The sequence below is a fragment of the Malaya genurostris genome, chromosome 2, assembly GCF_030247185.1.
Source record: "Malaya genurostris strain Urasoe2022 chromosome 2, Malgen_1.1, whole genome shotgun sequence".
Classification (NCBI taxonomy): domain Eukaryota; kingdom Metazoa; phylum Arthropoda; class Insecta; order Diptera; family Culicidae; genus Malaya; species Malaya genurostris.
The window spans coordinates 275,386,439-275,402,940 of record NC_080571.1 but is presented as its reverse complement, the minus strand read 5'-3'; positions in this window follow the sequence as shown (position 1 = coordinate 275,402,940).

The following is a 16,502-nucleotide window of genomic DNA, read 5'->3' as shown; positions in this document are numbered from 1 at the left end:
AACCTTGACCACGCAGAGGATATTGCTTCCTGACGCAGTACGTAATACATACGCAAATGTTCTTACTTTACCTACGTCACTGCACCATCTCGATTTGTAATTGTGTGAGCAGTTTGTCTGATTAGTTTTAAATTTTTTCATTCATTGGAGGTTTTTTCCTCATTCAAGAAAATGGATTTACGCAAGGAACAGGTTATTTTTAGCTTGAAAATTCTTAGTCACGTTGGTGTAATATGATAATTGCATTCTTAGTCACGTTGGTGTAATATGATAATTTCTTGATTTTCCTTGTCCACGGTAGGGTGGTGCAGATCTTTGGTTGTTCTACGATGGTGAAACAATATTTTCAATTGTAATTTTTGTTGTTGTTCTTAGTCAGAAAACAATTCTACTTTCATGTATTCCTAAAAATCATCTGCAATTTATTACGAAATATTATTTTGTTGAATTTTCTAATAATTGCACAATCGACAAAAACGAGAATAGCTTTGAGTGTGTATTCGTTAAGATATAAGATACAAGTCGATACGGTTCAGCCCGATTATTTGCATGATTTGGTTAGGATATTATTTGCTTTCGCATCTCTGTGATTGTTGTTATAGGAAAATTATCACGTAGAAAGAAGAAGGGTACTTATTAATTATCTTACTATTAGGTACAAACATCGAATCGATTGCATTGCATTAATTTTCGTCGGAATTTAAACTATGTCTCATTACCACCCTTATTCTGCATTTAGAATCAGTGATGTTTCTGGATGGAAAATTTCAACTCCATCCTAATACAGAATGAAAGATTTCACATTCGAACGAAATATTTCGATTCGAACGAAATATACAATAGGGATGAAACACATGGGCTGAAAAGTCCCGGTCCTAACAAAGAGAACACAATTGTTTTGTTCATAATTAACTTTACTCATCAACGTAATCTCCATCAAGAGCAACGCAATTATTCCAGCGCCGCTCTAACATTTCAATACCACTTTTGTAGAACGATTTATCTTTTGCTTCAAAATAGGCCTCAGTTTCAGCGATAACCTGTTCATTCGTGCGAAATTTCTTACCGGCGAGCATTTTTTTTAGGTCTGCGAACAGCCAGTAGTCGCTGGGAGCAAAATCTGGCGAATATGGTGGATGTGGGAACAATTGGAAGTTCAATTCATTGATATCTTTACGATGTCAGCTAACTCACGTAACTTCACTTTTCGATCATTCAAAACGATTTTGTAGATTTTTTTTTATGTTTTCTGGTGTCACCGCTTTATTTGGACGTCCACTGTGTTCTGCATCATCGGTGTCTCTGCGACCACGGTATTTTTCCCACCAAGAAACAGTGTATCAAAACAAAAGTGTAATCTAAACACGAAACTGTTTCTGATCCATTGTTCTGAAAATATCAAAAGTAGCGTCACTCTTAGCACAATAACTCACAAACTAATGAATAGAATATCATGAAATTCTAAAAACTGTCTTTTAAAGGTTGATATTAACTGGAAAAAATGTGACTGCAATAAAACTAGCGCCAACTATGAGTTAGTTTCGGGACTTTTCAGCCCATGTGTTACACCCAATGGCTACGTGAATCTGTGCAACTTATTCGTATTGAAGGAGGACGTTTCAACATAATTTTCAGAATTCTTTCATGAATCCTTTGAATCGTTTTTTTCCTAGTTGGACAAGAACATTACCTAATTGGTACTGCATGAAGCACGGCCATTACCAAATTGGTACTGCATAAATGTTTATGATTCTTTATTATCGACTGCAAATCACTGGAAGATTTTCACCCGTTGTCATGACTTCTATCGTCAAGGAATAGAGAATGTCTCGAAAAGCAACTAAGCAGAAGATGTATGTTCTTTTATCATGTTAGCTATAAGTGACAAATTGATGAGTAGTTGAATCTTTGAGGCCAAATCCAAACTGATCCGATAGAAAAATAGAATTCTCATTGAAATGAAACATAATAACGATGATAATTTTTCAAAATAGTTCAGAAATAGATGAAAGTAAACTAATTGAAAGATAACTTCTACTTTGAGGATTCTTCGACTCATTAGTGCATTAACAAATTATGTTCAACTGTTAATGCCCACTCGCAGTTCAACATAAACCGCTAAGAAGCCGCTTTTGCGTTTATAAAGAGTGACCGTTTATAGAAGATTGTAAATTCATTTTCAAGACCCTTAAACATTTTCAGTTTACGGACAGTTTTTCGTGTGTAACGTCATACCTGAACGAATAACTGAAATGACTGCTGAGTTCATCTGACCAAGCGACCGGTATTTTGACTGAAGCTTTTGAGATCAGTTTCATCCAATTGACTGGCAGTTCATTAGGTTAAACGTTCAGTACGTTCAAAAAAGTTTCGGAAATATTATAATGAAGATATTCGAGAAATCGTTGATCGATCGTTATTCAATACTGTATTCCACAGTATTGATCGTAAGGCGTGTTCGCGACAAAATCTGGACAGATTAAATTTGGAATAAAAAAAAATTTGCTGTTGGTTCAAACTAAGATTTCTTTTAACCAGAGATGCCAGATCTGCAGATTTGTCTGTAAATCTGCAGATTTCGCACATAGTGCTGCAGACATTTTTTGTTGTGCAGACTTTTGAAAATCTGGTAATTGCCGCGACCTTTTTTTCTCGCCAAGTCAGTTTAGCGTATCATACTTTATACAGAAATGAAGACATACTTGCTAACTGCAGATATTTTATCTGATATACAGACTTTTGCAACTCTGTCTGAAGATATTTAAAAATTTTACCTGTCATCTCTGCTTTTAACCAACACAAAAAGTGTATCAATCAAAAAATGAACGCGTTTTGTCATTTATCGAAGCGTACAGATTTTTGGTAGAAATAGACTTTTCCATTTTGAAAAGTTCTGAAGCAAATTTATAGGAATTATTCGATTTCCTTTGCTTTTTCGCTCTACATGATGGTATAAATTTTATACACACTACACCATGTTGTTCCGGAACCGAAAGCCCCATTCCAACAAAAATCAATAGCAGTTTGTACCCGGCGAACGACCGTAACCAGCCTTTTACAAGGAAGTCTTCCACCTTTTTTTTTTTTCATAAATACGTTTATTTCTTAAGGCAGTTTACATAAGTTTTTCTTCGCCGTAGCATCACTTTTACATAATATTCTTATCCTAATTTAATTCTAACATAGTCACAACGTTTTGAATTTATTAAAACATATTCTCTTATAGCTTAAATATCATCTTAGGTAACTCGTCATTAATTATGAAATCTACTCGGAAATATTATTTGAACCAAACGATTAACTTCTATAAATTATAAAATAAGCTGTTATTTTCAGACATTTTGTTGATAATTTCATAAACTGTTTCGAGTTTGTTTGTATCATTACATAATTTTTATTCTAATTTAGCTATTGGTTGAACTCATGGACGCAGCTGGGATCAGAACTAAGTCTTAAAAGGGGCCTTTATTAAATTGAAACTCCAATTTTCTTTATGAAATGATAAATAAGTTTCATGTATGAAAGGTCACGACAAGCAAGAATGTCTCGAACTGGAATATTGGATAGTCTACCTTGGGTACGCAAAGAATTTATTAGTTGAGATCTGACATCACGATACTCCACGCATGTCCAAACGACATGATCAATATCCCGATAACCTTCTCCGCAAGCACAATGATTAGTCTCGGAGAGCCCAATTCGAAGGAGATGTGCATCTAACGTGTAGTGATTGGACATGAGTCTGGACATCACACGAAAGAAATCCCTACTCACATCCAGTCCCCTGAACCATGCCTTTGTCGATATTTTCGGAATAATTGAGTGCATCCACCGACCCAGATCATCTCTATCCCAAGAAGCTTGCCAGCTGGCAAGTGTTCTTTGGCGAGACGAGCTATAGAATTCGTTGAAAGCAATCGGTCGCTCATAAATTTCACCCTCAATAGCACCACGTTTGGCTAAAATATCGGCTCTTTCATTGCCAGGAATGGAGCAATGAGCCGGGACCCAGACTATAGTGATTAGATAATTATTGTTCAATATGTCGTTCAGGCACTGTTTTATTTTGCCCAGGAAAAACGGTTCAGTCTTGCCAGTCATGTTTGAGCGAATGGCTTCAATTGCACTCAGACTATCTGTGAAGAGGAAATAATGGTTTGGAGATAATGTGACAATTACACTCAAACTATAATGAACTGCTGCTAGCTCTGCTATATAAACAGATGCAGGTTCTTGAAGCCTAAATGAGGCCGAAACATTATTGTTGAACATACCAAACCCTGTCGCTTCTTCAATTCGCGATCCGTCCGTGTAAAACATTTTCTCAGAGTCAATATGCCTGAACTTACTTGAAAATATTTTTGGGATTTCCGTCGAACGTAGATGATCCGGGATTCCACGCACTTCGCGCTGCATGGATGTATCGAAAAATAAAGTTGAGTCAGGGGTACTTAGGATGCTGACACGGATAGGAATTAGAGATGGTCGGGTATAGAAATTCTTATACCCGAACCCGACCCGTACCTGAGTGATCAGCAAAAAAAATTACCCGTACCCGATTAAAAATTTAAAAAATTACCCGTACCCGACCCGTACCCGATCAATAATACAAAAAAATTACCCGTACCCGACCCGTACCCGAAAAAAAATAAAAAATTTTACCCGTACCCGACCCGTACCCGATTAAAAATTACCTGTACCCGTACCCAGCCCGAATGAGTAGTAAAAATTTTACCAAAATTCAGTATGGAAAAAATAAAGTGTTTTAGATATCGAGCCGTATTAGGCTCTAGTTGGTAAGAAAAATACATTAAAATGCTTGTTTACTTTTAAACATATAAATACACTGTGAAGCATGAATACTGTAATGTAACTTTTTTTTAAACTTGTAAAAAAAACAAACGGTTCATCCGAATTCAAAGTTTATTTTTTCATGTTAAAGTACAATCCTTCCCGGTAATTGTGGAATATAATTTCATTCAAATGACTGCCTCGGCTGGCCTTACAGTACGCCATACGGTCGGTCCAGTTTTTTAATACATTTTCGATTGTATGCAGCTTTATTTCAGCTATGGATGCACGAATGTTATCCTTCAAGGCTTGAATTGTCTCTGGCTTGTCCACATAACACTTATATTTGACAGCCGCTCAAAGATAATAGTCTAACGGTGTCAAATCACAACTCCGAGGCGGCCAAACGACATCCGAATTTCGACTGATAATTCGATTTCCGAAGTCTGTGCACAGATGATCGATCGTAGCGTTGGCTGTGTGGCACGGAGCGCCGTCTTGTTGGAACCAAAAGGTGTACAAGTCTTCCTCTTCAAGTAACGGGAAGAAACAATCGCAAATCATGGCGCGGTACCGCTCACCATTGACCGTGGCGGCGGCTCCTGCCTCATTTTCTAAGAAAAAAGGCCCAATGATGCCGCCAGACAAAAATCCGCACCAAACCGTCACTCTCTGAGATCGGCTTCTCCATGATGACGTGGGGGTTTTCCGTCCCCAGATGCGACAATTTTGCTTATTAACATACCCGCCGAGATGAAAATGTGCCTCACCCGAGAAGATGATGTTTTTGCACACATTCCGCAACATTACCATGATTTTAAAAGTAAAACTGCACTATTTTCACGCGGTCCTCAAGCGTATACACAACCATTTTCGTTCAGCGGAAGGATACAACTAAGTTTCTGTCAAAATAACCGCTAGTTCAAAAATAAATATTAGATGGCGGACCCTGTAGATTTTCAATGTCTTTGGTACATTATACTCATTTACAAATGTCAACAAAAGGGAGTAATATCAACTCAAATTTTTCGAGAAGCATATTTACCCAAAATGTCGTAATACCCGTTGTATTAAATTTTGGGTAGGTATGGTTTTTACGAAACAGTGCGACTTTTGATCCAATTCTTTAGAACCACAAGTAAGCGTGCTCATTATCTTGACACACAAATAAAAATTCACATTCGAATCACTTGAAAAATCATGTAAAATAGTTCCAACTGTCAAATTGAGTATTATACGTGACGAAAATGAATGTTATGCGAACATCCTCTAAAATGAATAGTGTGTTATCAGTTCGTTTACTTGAATTGACCCAAGAATCAAACAATGTACGTGTATTCCCGATGTGAAAAATTCAATTTTGAACATGGTGAACAGTGAGTCCTTCAAGTGTAAGTAGTTTGAACATTCGTAGGAAATTTTTTTGGTTACAATTTTTTACTACAAAGCAAAATGAATTATGATTTTGATTTAAATTAATCTGTCAACTATGCCCGTTTTGTAAGCCTCACAAACCCACACGCACGATGTTATCGGTATCTGGTGGTTTTTACAGCCATTGAACTTCTGTGTTATCTCCGGTGGAAACCTTAACGAGTGAACACGGTGAAAATTTGAGTATTTCGCGAGAAAAGATTTTCACCCTTACTTTTGCGACTACACGTTGTCACGCATCGAGATTTTCACTTGTAGTGAAAAGAAACGAAAATTAACTGGCAATATAGCCCAACTTGCTGTGCCATCAATCGGTGCCATTTCAAGTGAGATGACACCACCCAGAAGTGCAGAATAAGAAGAACTTCTATGCAGATTTTCTGAAATAAATGTTCATGTTTTTATGGTAAGAATCCTAATGATTTTTATGAAAATTTTGAAAATCTCCAACCAATATTTAAAATAACAGTTTTCTGGTATCTGAATGTGATATGAGTACTACACTACATTTTATATACTGCACATACTTGCATATCAGTCCCATATGGGAAATCGGCATGTTGAGAAAAAGACGATCAAAAGTTTATTTCCGATTTTTTTTTTATTTATTGTGCTCCCTAATGCTGGTCCCAGGTTGGCGGTTCAATGCATAGGACGCTGGTCTTACAAGCCAGCTGTCGTATGTTCGAGCCCCGACCTGGAAGGATTCTTAGTGTCAGTAGGATCCATAGTACTAGCCATGCAATGATTCTGTACGCTAAGAATCGGCTGCGAAGTCTGTTGAAACAGAAAGGCCAAATTCCACGAAAGGAATGTAATGCCAAGACTTTGCTTTGCTCCCTAATGCTAAATCTTGGTATTATTACATGAAATATCGGTAATACACCTTTGCTGTTCCAATATTGCAACAAATGAAATGATTGAAATTTTGCACTGAATGGGACTGATATGCGGGTACTTTAGCATATGGGACACAGAAATGAGTTGATATTTTTTTATATTTTACTGAACAAACCCTCAACTTTCATTGCAATTTCTGAGAGTATATCGAGGAAAGACTCCATTCCTCAAGCTAACTCAAAATTGGCGAAAATCGATATGAGACTAATATGCGAGTATAGGCAGTATATGAATCAAATAATTTTTACTGGATTTTGCATTAAACAGCTTTAAAATGGCAGTCCATTGAAACCTACGAGAAAAGTAGATTCCGACCGCAACATCATAGAGCTAAGGCAGTGTGTCTTATTAAATATGTTATAAACAAAGTAGGGCGGGAAATATTCACATAACTTTTCACGTAACTATGATTGATCTTTTTTTTAAATGAAGAAAAAATGTTTTTTTCTGGAAAAAGATGCCAGTTGACAGGTCTGGTCCTAGGCGCGAATCAAACCCCCTTGAATCAAATTGATTATTTTCCGGAAGAACTGTTTTGCAATGAAAAAATCTCGTCAACGTATAAACATATTTATGTGAAGTACAAATGGTCGGGTAAACGATCCAAAAAAAAAAATTTACCCGTACCCGACCCGTACCCGAGTGAGCGGTAAATTTTTTTACCCGTACCCGACCCGTACCCGAGTGAGCAGTAAAAATTTTTACCCGTAACCGACCCGTACCCGATTGAAAATAAAAATTTTTACCCGTACCCGACCAAAAACCCGTCGGGTACGGGTACGGGTCGGGTTTCGGGTAAAATACCCGATACCCGACCATCTCTAATAGGAATATATCTTGAAGGGTTGATTTCCTGTGACATGGTTAAAATATACTGTCATGAATTTTGTTTGAGATCGAAGCTCGACTAGTCGTTCGAAATTATTAATTACCATGGGATTCAGCACCTCACATCTTATTAGCAGGCGTGATGAAAGCTCCCAAAATCGATCTTTTAATGGAAGAACTCCCGCCAGAACTTCAAGACTCATTGTATGTGTCGAATGCATGCAGCCTAAGGCAATTCGCAAACAACGGTACTGAATTCGCTCAAGTTTGATAATATGAGAGTTTGCAGCGGAACGAAAACAAACGCATCCATATTCCATCACTGAAAGTATCGTTGTTTGATACAATTTTATTAGATCTTGCGGATGAGAACCCCACCAAGATCCTGTTATTGTTCGAAGAAAATTTACTCTTTGTTGGCATTTCGTTATCAGATACCTAATGTGTCCTCCCCACGTGCATTTGGAATCAAACCACACCCCGAGGTATTTAAAAGTTACAACCTGTTGGATCATTCTTCCCATCATATGGAGCTGAAGCTGCGCGGGATCATGCTTTCTTGAAAAGACGACCATCTCTGTTTTCTCCGCAGAGAATTCGATACCCAGATGAACAGCCCAAACGGACAAGTTATCTAAGGTATCTTGCAATGGTTTATGCAGATCAATAGCTTTGGGTCCAGTAACTGAAACCACGCCATCATCTGCCAATTGTCTTAGTGTACATGGGGTTTCTAGACAGCTGTCAATGTCATTCACGTAAAAATTATAAAGGAGCGGACTGAGGCATGAGCCTTGCGGTAGACCCATGTAGCTAATTCTGAATGTTGTCAAATCGCCATATGAAAAATGCATGCGTTTCTCTGACAAAAGGTTATGCAAATAATTATTTATAACCGCTGGGAGTCCATGTTGGTGGAGCTTGTCTGAAAGAACATCAATGGAAACTGAATCAAATGCTCCTTTAATGTCTAAAAATACAGATGCCATTTGTTGCTTTTGAGCGAAGGCAATTTGGATGTCAGACGAAAGTAATGCAAGGCAATCATTCGTCCCTTTATTTCTACGGAAGCCAAACTAAGTATCTGACAACAAACCGTTCGTCTCGACCCAAGTGTCGAGACGTCGTAGAATAATTTTTTCGAACAATTTTCTGATGCAGGACAACATCGCAATGGGTCTATATGAGTTGTGATTGGAAGCTGGTTTCCCCGGCTTTTGAATGGCGATAACTTTCACTTGTCTCCAGTCAGATGGAACAATATTTTGCTCAAGAAACTTGTTGAACAATTCCAACACACGTCTTTTTGCGAGGTCGGGCAGATTCTTCACCAAGTTGAATTTAATTCTGTCCAACCCAGGAGCGTTATTGTTACAAGACAAGAGTGCTATAGAAAATTCCATCATTGAAAATGGGTTATTAATAAAACCATTATTTGGAGGAGATTCCCGTATAATGCTCTGCGTAGGAACAGAATCTGGGCAAACTTTCCTCGCAAAATCAAATATCCATCGATTCGAGTACTCCTCACTCTCATTTCCTACGTTACGATTCCTCATTCGTCTGGCCGTGTTCCAAAGAGTGCTCATTGAGGTTTCTCTTGACAAACCTTCGACAAAATTTCTCCAATAGCTACATTTTTTGGCTCGAAGTATGCTCTTGTACTTGGTTTCTAAAACCATAAGTTTTTCAAAATTCTGAGGAGTTCCTCCTCCCCGTTTTAGAAACGTCTTGCAAGCATTTTGTTTTGCGAGTTTAGCCTCTGAGCACTCTTTGTCCCACCAGGGGTTGGGAGGACTTCTGTTAGTCGTTGGCCCAGGAAAGCGTTTAGTTTGGGATTGTTCTGCGGCCTCCAGAATCGAACAAACGAGGTAGTCATATTCTTCAAGTGGAGGGAGCTCTTCCATTGAATTCAAAATACTAGAGATACTACTTTGGTATTTAATCCAGTCGATATTTTTTGTCAAATCATATGGAATACTAGCTGAAGTAGCAATGCAATTGCTATTGCTAATTGAGATGATGATTGGTAAATGATCGCTACCGTGTAAATCAGGCAATATTTTCCAGGTGCAATCTAGTCGTATTGATGTTGAGCAAAGAGATAGATCTAATGCACTTGGGCGTGCAGGAGGTCTTGGAATCCGTGTCATGCTACCCATATTTAATACCGTCATGTTAAAATTGTCACAAATGTTTTGTATTAAAGATGATCTGCTATCATTGTAAACGGAACCCCACATCATTCCGTGCGAATTTAAATCCCCCAGAATCAATCGTGGAGCAGGAAGGGCTTCAACCATTTCATTAAGCTGTCGCTGTCCAACTTGTGCTTTTGGAGGAATATAAACCGAAGCTATGCAAATATCTTTGCCTTTAATGTTTATTTGGCAAGCAACAACTTCTATACTAGAAGTTGAAGGAATGTTTAATCTATAAAAGGAATAGCATTTCTTAATTCCCAAAAGCACTCCACCATACGGAGAGTCTCTATCGAGACGTATAATGTTAAAATCATTAAAATTTAAAGCTATGTTTGAAGTAAGCCATGTTTCGCATAAAGCAAATACATCACATTTTTGACTATGCAATAAAATTTTAAATGAATCAAGTTTTGGCATGATGCTTCGACAATTCCACTGCAGGACAGTGATTGTATCATTTGCGGCGGGTGATAAATTATCCATCAAAAGATACAAAACCTGAGACAATTGGCCATTGAGCTGATAACTGCTTCAAAAAGGTTCTAGCTATTGGAAGGAATGCCATTATGAGGGTCTTTAAGGGTTCAGATATATTGAATGCTGAGAAAATCCATTCAACAATTTCCGAAAACTTCAATAATCCTGTTGGAGGCTGTGAAATGGAGCCCACAGGATTATTATCTTTTTCTGTGCAAGATCCTGGATTGATTTGTGAATTTGACAAACCAGGAGGCACAGTCTTTGGTTTTGACTTTTTTTGTTTAACACGGGGATCTTTTTTTGAAGATGAAATTTTAGGTGTCTTTTTTGGTAATTTGGAAGAAGACTTCTTTCTCTTAACTGACCCTTGGGTAGTGATAAACGAATTACCTTCACTATTTTCGTCAGAGTCAGAGTCCTCTGGTTCCTCTAGATTTGAAAACCCGTTTTCGGTTTCCAAAGGGGGGACATCAATGACCGTTTTAAGCATTTCTGCATATGTGCGCTTAGACCGTGCTTTTAAAGAAAGCTTAATTTTGTCTTTGTGTACTTTAAATGCAGTGCATACTGAAATATCCTCATGAGGACTTTCTCCACAATAAATACATTTTTCAATTTCCTTGTTGCAATCATTATCTTTATGAGGCCCTTCACACTTCATACATTTTGGTTTATTACTACAGTAAGTAGCTGTGTGGCCGAATTTTTTGCAGTTCGTACAATTCATTTGGAACAAAAAGCCGAACAGGAAGGCGAATTTTATCGACATAGACATGGGACGGCAACGCAGACCCGGCAAATGTCACTCGAAACGAGTCTGATGGGCGATAAACTTTTTTTCCCTCTTCATGAACTACTGAGTACAGTTGTTTGCACTCCAGTATTTTCACACCCTCAAGCATAGAGTTCTTGAAACGACCAACACCATGCTTGAGTAAATCATCTACCGAAAGACTCGCTTCGGTAACAACACCGTCAATTTCGACATCTTTGGAGGGTATGTAAACTTTATATTCTTTATTGAAATGTTCCGAAGAGACAATATCATTCGCGTGTTTCAAATTATTTACCACAACACGAATTTTATCGTTATTTACTTTTATGATCTCTTTGATTGAAGAGTATCGTGATGTCAAACCTTTATTAATTTGAAAAATGTTTAATGGCTTTGATATACGTCTAAAAAAGACTATCCAAGGCCCAGAAGAGCTCTCCTGATATTTTTTCGTTCGTGGGGGTATCGGATTCATGCTAGGATTTACGTCCATGGATTCATCCATTACATTAAAATTTTTAACTAAACTTTAAAATAAAATTTGAAACCAACACTACACAGTACTCAATCAAAAGGAAAAGAAAAAACTTCTACCTTGAAATTGTTGTCTATCTCCGTTGCACTGCCGTGTAGATCCTCGTTGTCTAGATGTTCTTGTTGGTTGCTGATTGTTGGATGTGATGCTACTGCTACCTGACATCCAGCACCACTCGATTTCCGATTTACTTTTGTCTTCGCCAGCTGTAACCAGCGCAGGTCACCGGTGTATACCTGCGTGTTGTATGGCAGTGGAAAGACCGAGTTGTCTTGTCTCCTTCTTCCTTGTGCTCCGCACCGATATGCTTCTGCACCGAAGTGCCTTCGCAACGGTGTGCCTTTGCACTCTCCTGCTTCTGTGTGCCTTTGCACTCTTCTTCTTCGATGTGCCTTTGCACTCTCCTGCTCAGCACTTGTGGCTGTATATTGTGGCCTGGGTAGAGCTTGGGAAACGCCCTTTGTTGTTTCCTTCACCAGCTTGGCCCAGCACTAGGGCTCTCTTATGCAGCACGACTATACGTTTTAACGGCTGCTGCCAACAGGTCTCTACCTGTAGTTCAACCGTTGTCGTATTTAACGCGTGTAAACTAACCAGCGTTATTAAACTGTACGCTTCTATACACAACCTTCTCGGTTGAACGGCTATTACTGAATGATGGAGTCTTCCACCTTGACTACAAATGATTTAAGATGGAATTGCCTTATGTAGTCGCATGCGTACCACTCGCACGCCATTCCGGATACCGGGAAAGAAATTCTGCTACACTTCCTTTTCGATGGAAAAAATTTCACAGGGATTTTGTATTTAATGTTGTCAGGGTGCATTTGTGCATCTTGTTACTAACCGAAGCGAATGCAATTTTCCTTGTTCACGTTTAAAACTAATATACCTACACTGAGTTACAAGCCTTGTTGAATTGTATTTCACAAACATCGTTTACTTCTACACCCCCAAAAAATTTGAATTTTACAAGTGACTTAATTCCTCATACGATGTAATTCTTAAAGACTTAATTTGTCAAATGACGGAAAATTTTATTTGGAAATACTTAATGTTAGATGAGCTTGAATTTTACTGGTGTCGACTGTAACTTGCGTTCTACTGGCAGGTGCCAATGTATGAATCTTTTATCAGCCAAGCAGATGCATGCTTCTGTGGCTCAATCGATTAACAGACGCACTTGCGATCCAATGATTCTCGGTTCAAGTCGCGACGGTTGCTCTTAGTATTCTTTTTTTTTATTTCAATGAATTTCATGTATGGAGTTTTAGACACAATATGAAATGTTCTTCCACGTAAATTTGCGTGAGCTTCGACGCTCCATTTATGTGCATCTAATAAGATGTAAAATCACAGAGTTTTTTAAAGTGTGTAGGTGTATTCGTTCTTTTAGCAAGATTTCAATTTCGCTTGATGCTGGTCTAACTTTGAAGCGCTGGAAATCAAGTTTCAGACCTTTGTAGATGGTATTTGCTCATTTTGAATACACTATTGTTCACTACACTGTATTGTCTTTGTTTTTGTCGTCTCGACCGTAAGCGATTTTCGACTGTATCGGATGAACTGTGAACACAAACTGACCATAAAGCCTTTTATTTGAGTCTAAATTTGTGAAAATCTACTCAGCCGTCTCCGAGAAAATCAATTGCGTTCCGTTTTGAAGTTTTTGATCACTATTTCTGGTACTTCCGGAACTGGGAACTGGAAACCGGTATAGCCGAAGTCGGTTAGTTCAGCAAGCAACTATGGTAACCCACAAATTAAAATAATTTGGAGCCGATTTTAGAAGGATTTTTTCTATCTTGCATCGTTACTCTAAGTGACGGTTTGGAATTTTAATTCAATTCAATAGCGTTCTAATGGTACCAGAAGCCCTTTCACTTGAGCCTAAGCTTGTGGGAATTGGTTTAGCCATTTCTGAAAAAAAAATTTTGCGTATTCTGCCTATTTTTTTACGTATACACACATACACACAAGCTTACACATACACACACATTCACATATACACTCACACATACACACATACATTTCGAGCGTTTACGAGCTAAAATTTTTGCATAGTTCTTAAGGAATACGAAAAGCTTGGTGAAACGAGGAAATAAACCTTTTTATCCTTTTCCCATACAACCTTGTCCAACCATATTGTACATCCTTTCTAAATGAGAAAGGCAGAAACTGACATAAAACCTGAAGAAACAAACCGCAATACTAGCCGGATATAAATACACCAATATTAATAAAAATGAAGCGCAAAACTGAGGTAAAGCCACACACGCTCAGCTCAGTTAGGTAATCGTCCAGTTATCAATTTCGTCCAAGGTTAATTTGAATTGTTAGTAAAATTGAGGGCGTATGGGGGCCTTTAAGAAGAAATGGCATCATTACACCGATATGTGAAATACAGTCGAACTTTTTATTACTGATTTAAGAAAAAGGAACAGGAAATATGACATTGCATCAATACTCGAACTCACGAATGGTAGAAAATAATTGAACACGCTGTAATTCCCCAGACTTGGTTGGTCAGGTAACCTTGACCATGTAGAGGATTTAGCTTCACGGCGCAATATTGCGAGGTTTTCTTACTTTCATCCATTATTATCGATGCGTAATTATATGAGCTGTTTTTCTGATAAAGCAGATATTTTCATTTCATTATTCGATGATCTGGAAGGTGGGTAAGCAAGCAATGAGTAACTTTTATGCTGAAGATTTTCGTACGAGGGAATATTAATCACGGGAGTGCACAAAAATTACCTCGTTTGACTTCGTAATGATAGGAGGGTGTATAGATACAGGAAACGATATTATGGGTTACATAGTTTTCGTAGATTTTATGATTTTAAGATTCGACACAATACGCAAAATTCAATGTTATTTCAAAAGAATAGACAAGCGAGGTAATTTATGTTATGCAATTACGGACGCTGTAGAGTAGAGCAATTGACTTAAAAAAGTAATAAGCATACCACTGGAATTTTTCTGTTAGAAAATAATATAGACTACAAGAATTAGTTTTTGTGGGAATTTGGGTATTCATTCATTGATTTGACCCGAATCAGAATCCCTAAGGCTAAACAGATCTGGTTTATCTAATATAGTTTATTGATACATGAAATCACTGCAATAATTTTTTCTATGGTGGGCCTCAGTCCCTTTACCTTTCAGTGACGGCAACTATGGATAAGACTTTCCTCAAAATTTAAATGGAGAGGCCTTGATCTCTCCCCTCCAATTTCACTGGATTAAATATTGGAAATTTGGTACATTATATGATATCACACTTTTCTCTCTATAATATGGCTTATAGAATATTTTTCAACTAATCCACTATATTTTTACATTAATTCAAAATTAGCCTATGTGGGACATTTTAACAGGTTTTGGTTCACCCATCGCGCCTACGTCCATTGATTAGTTGTTGTTGTTAGAAGCATCGTATTCATTTCTATTATTTTCGAGTCGAAATTTTTATATCAGGAATACTCAGGGGTTAGTTGAAGCCGGTATAGAAAAGTTCTCGATTTCCATGGATTTTTGTCTGATTCCATGCAAGGCTCTCTGCATTGAGTTGGGGTTTGACAGTATTGGTATGCGGGGTGGTTAATTCTCATATGTGAGCAGGGATATGTAATGGAAGAGATGGTCTTCTTCAAACGGATGTACAACAACGCAGCGAACTTGTTTCCCGCCTCGAATTTGACTACCTCTCTTCCGTATCAGACGTCTTACCTAGATCCGTAGGACTAAGTGTCTATACTATTCAATTGATTGTGAGTATGTAATAGAAACATTTACTGATTTTTCTCGAAAATGTCTCTTAATGTTTTCTTATGCAACGAAATTTTGCGCTAGCAGAGCAATTTAAACTGTCCAGTACTGACGAGGACAGAACAAAAAATTGGTTTAAAGCAAAACCCCTTAACACATTTACACTGGAACCTTAATTTATGCGCAGAATCGAGAGCGCAAAATTTAAATTTAATGTAAATTAAATGAAACATTTCGCTATTTCAAATTTCAAATCTAGATTGAAGCACTACTTTAGACAGAGACTAAATGAAATTTTCATACAATGAGCGTGAAGTTTAAACAAGCGTAGTCTATCTGTATATCAATGTTAGTTAAACGTCAACAGTATTTTATTATTCTATTTTAGATATTAAACGTGGATCCCAACGCAGATTCGCGTTTCTGTCACATATTCATTCGTAAGTTAAGCTAAACAGCTAAACACTATCGGATGTAAAAATTTCATATTTTTTTAAAAGTAATTTGAATTCATTGACATTCGTTTATTCTTTCGGTCGTACAGATCATAAATTAGCTAAAATTTTTATCAACCGCAGCACCGCAGTTTTTCACCAATTTTGCATATTAGTAGCAGACATCCGTAACCGTTTCGATTTCTTTATAGCGTGTACAAAACAGAACAAAGAACGCATCGTTTGTTTCGCTGTGTCACATTTGTCGTCGCAGTTCACGCAAATTCACGTGGAAGAACATTTAATATTGTGTCTAAAACACCGTGACATGAAATTCGTAGAAATAA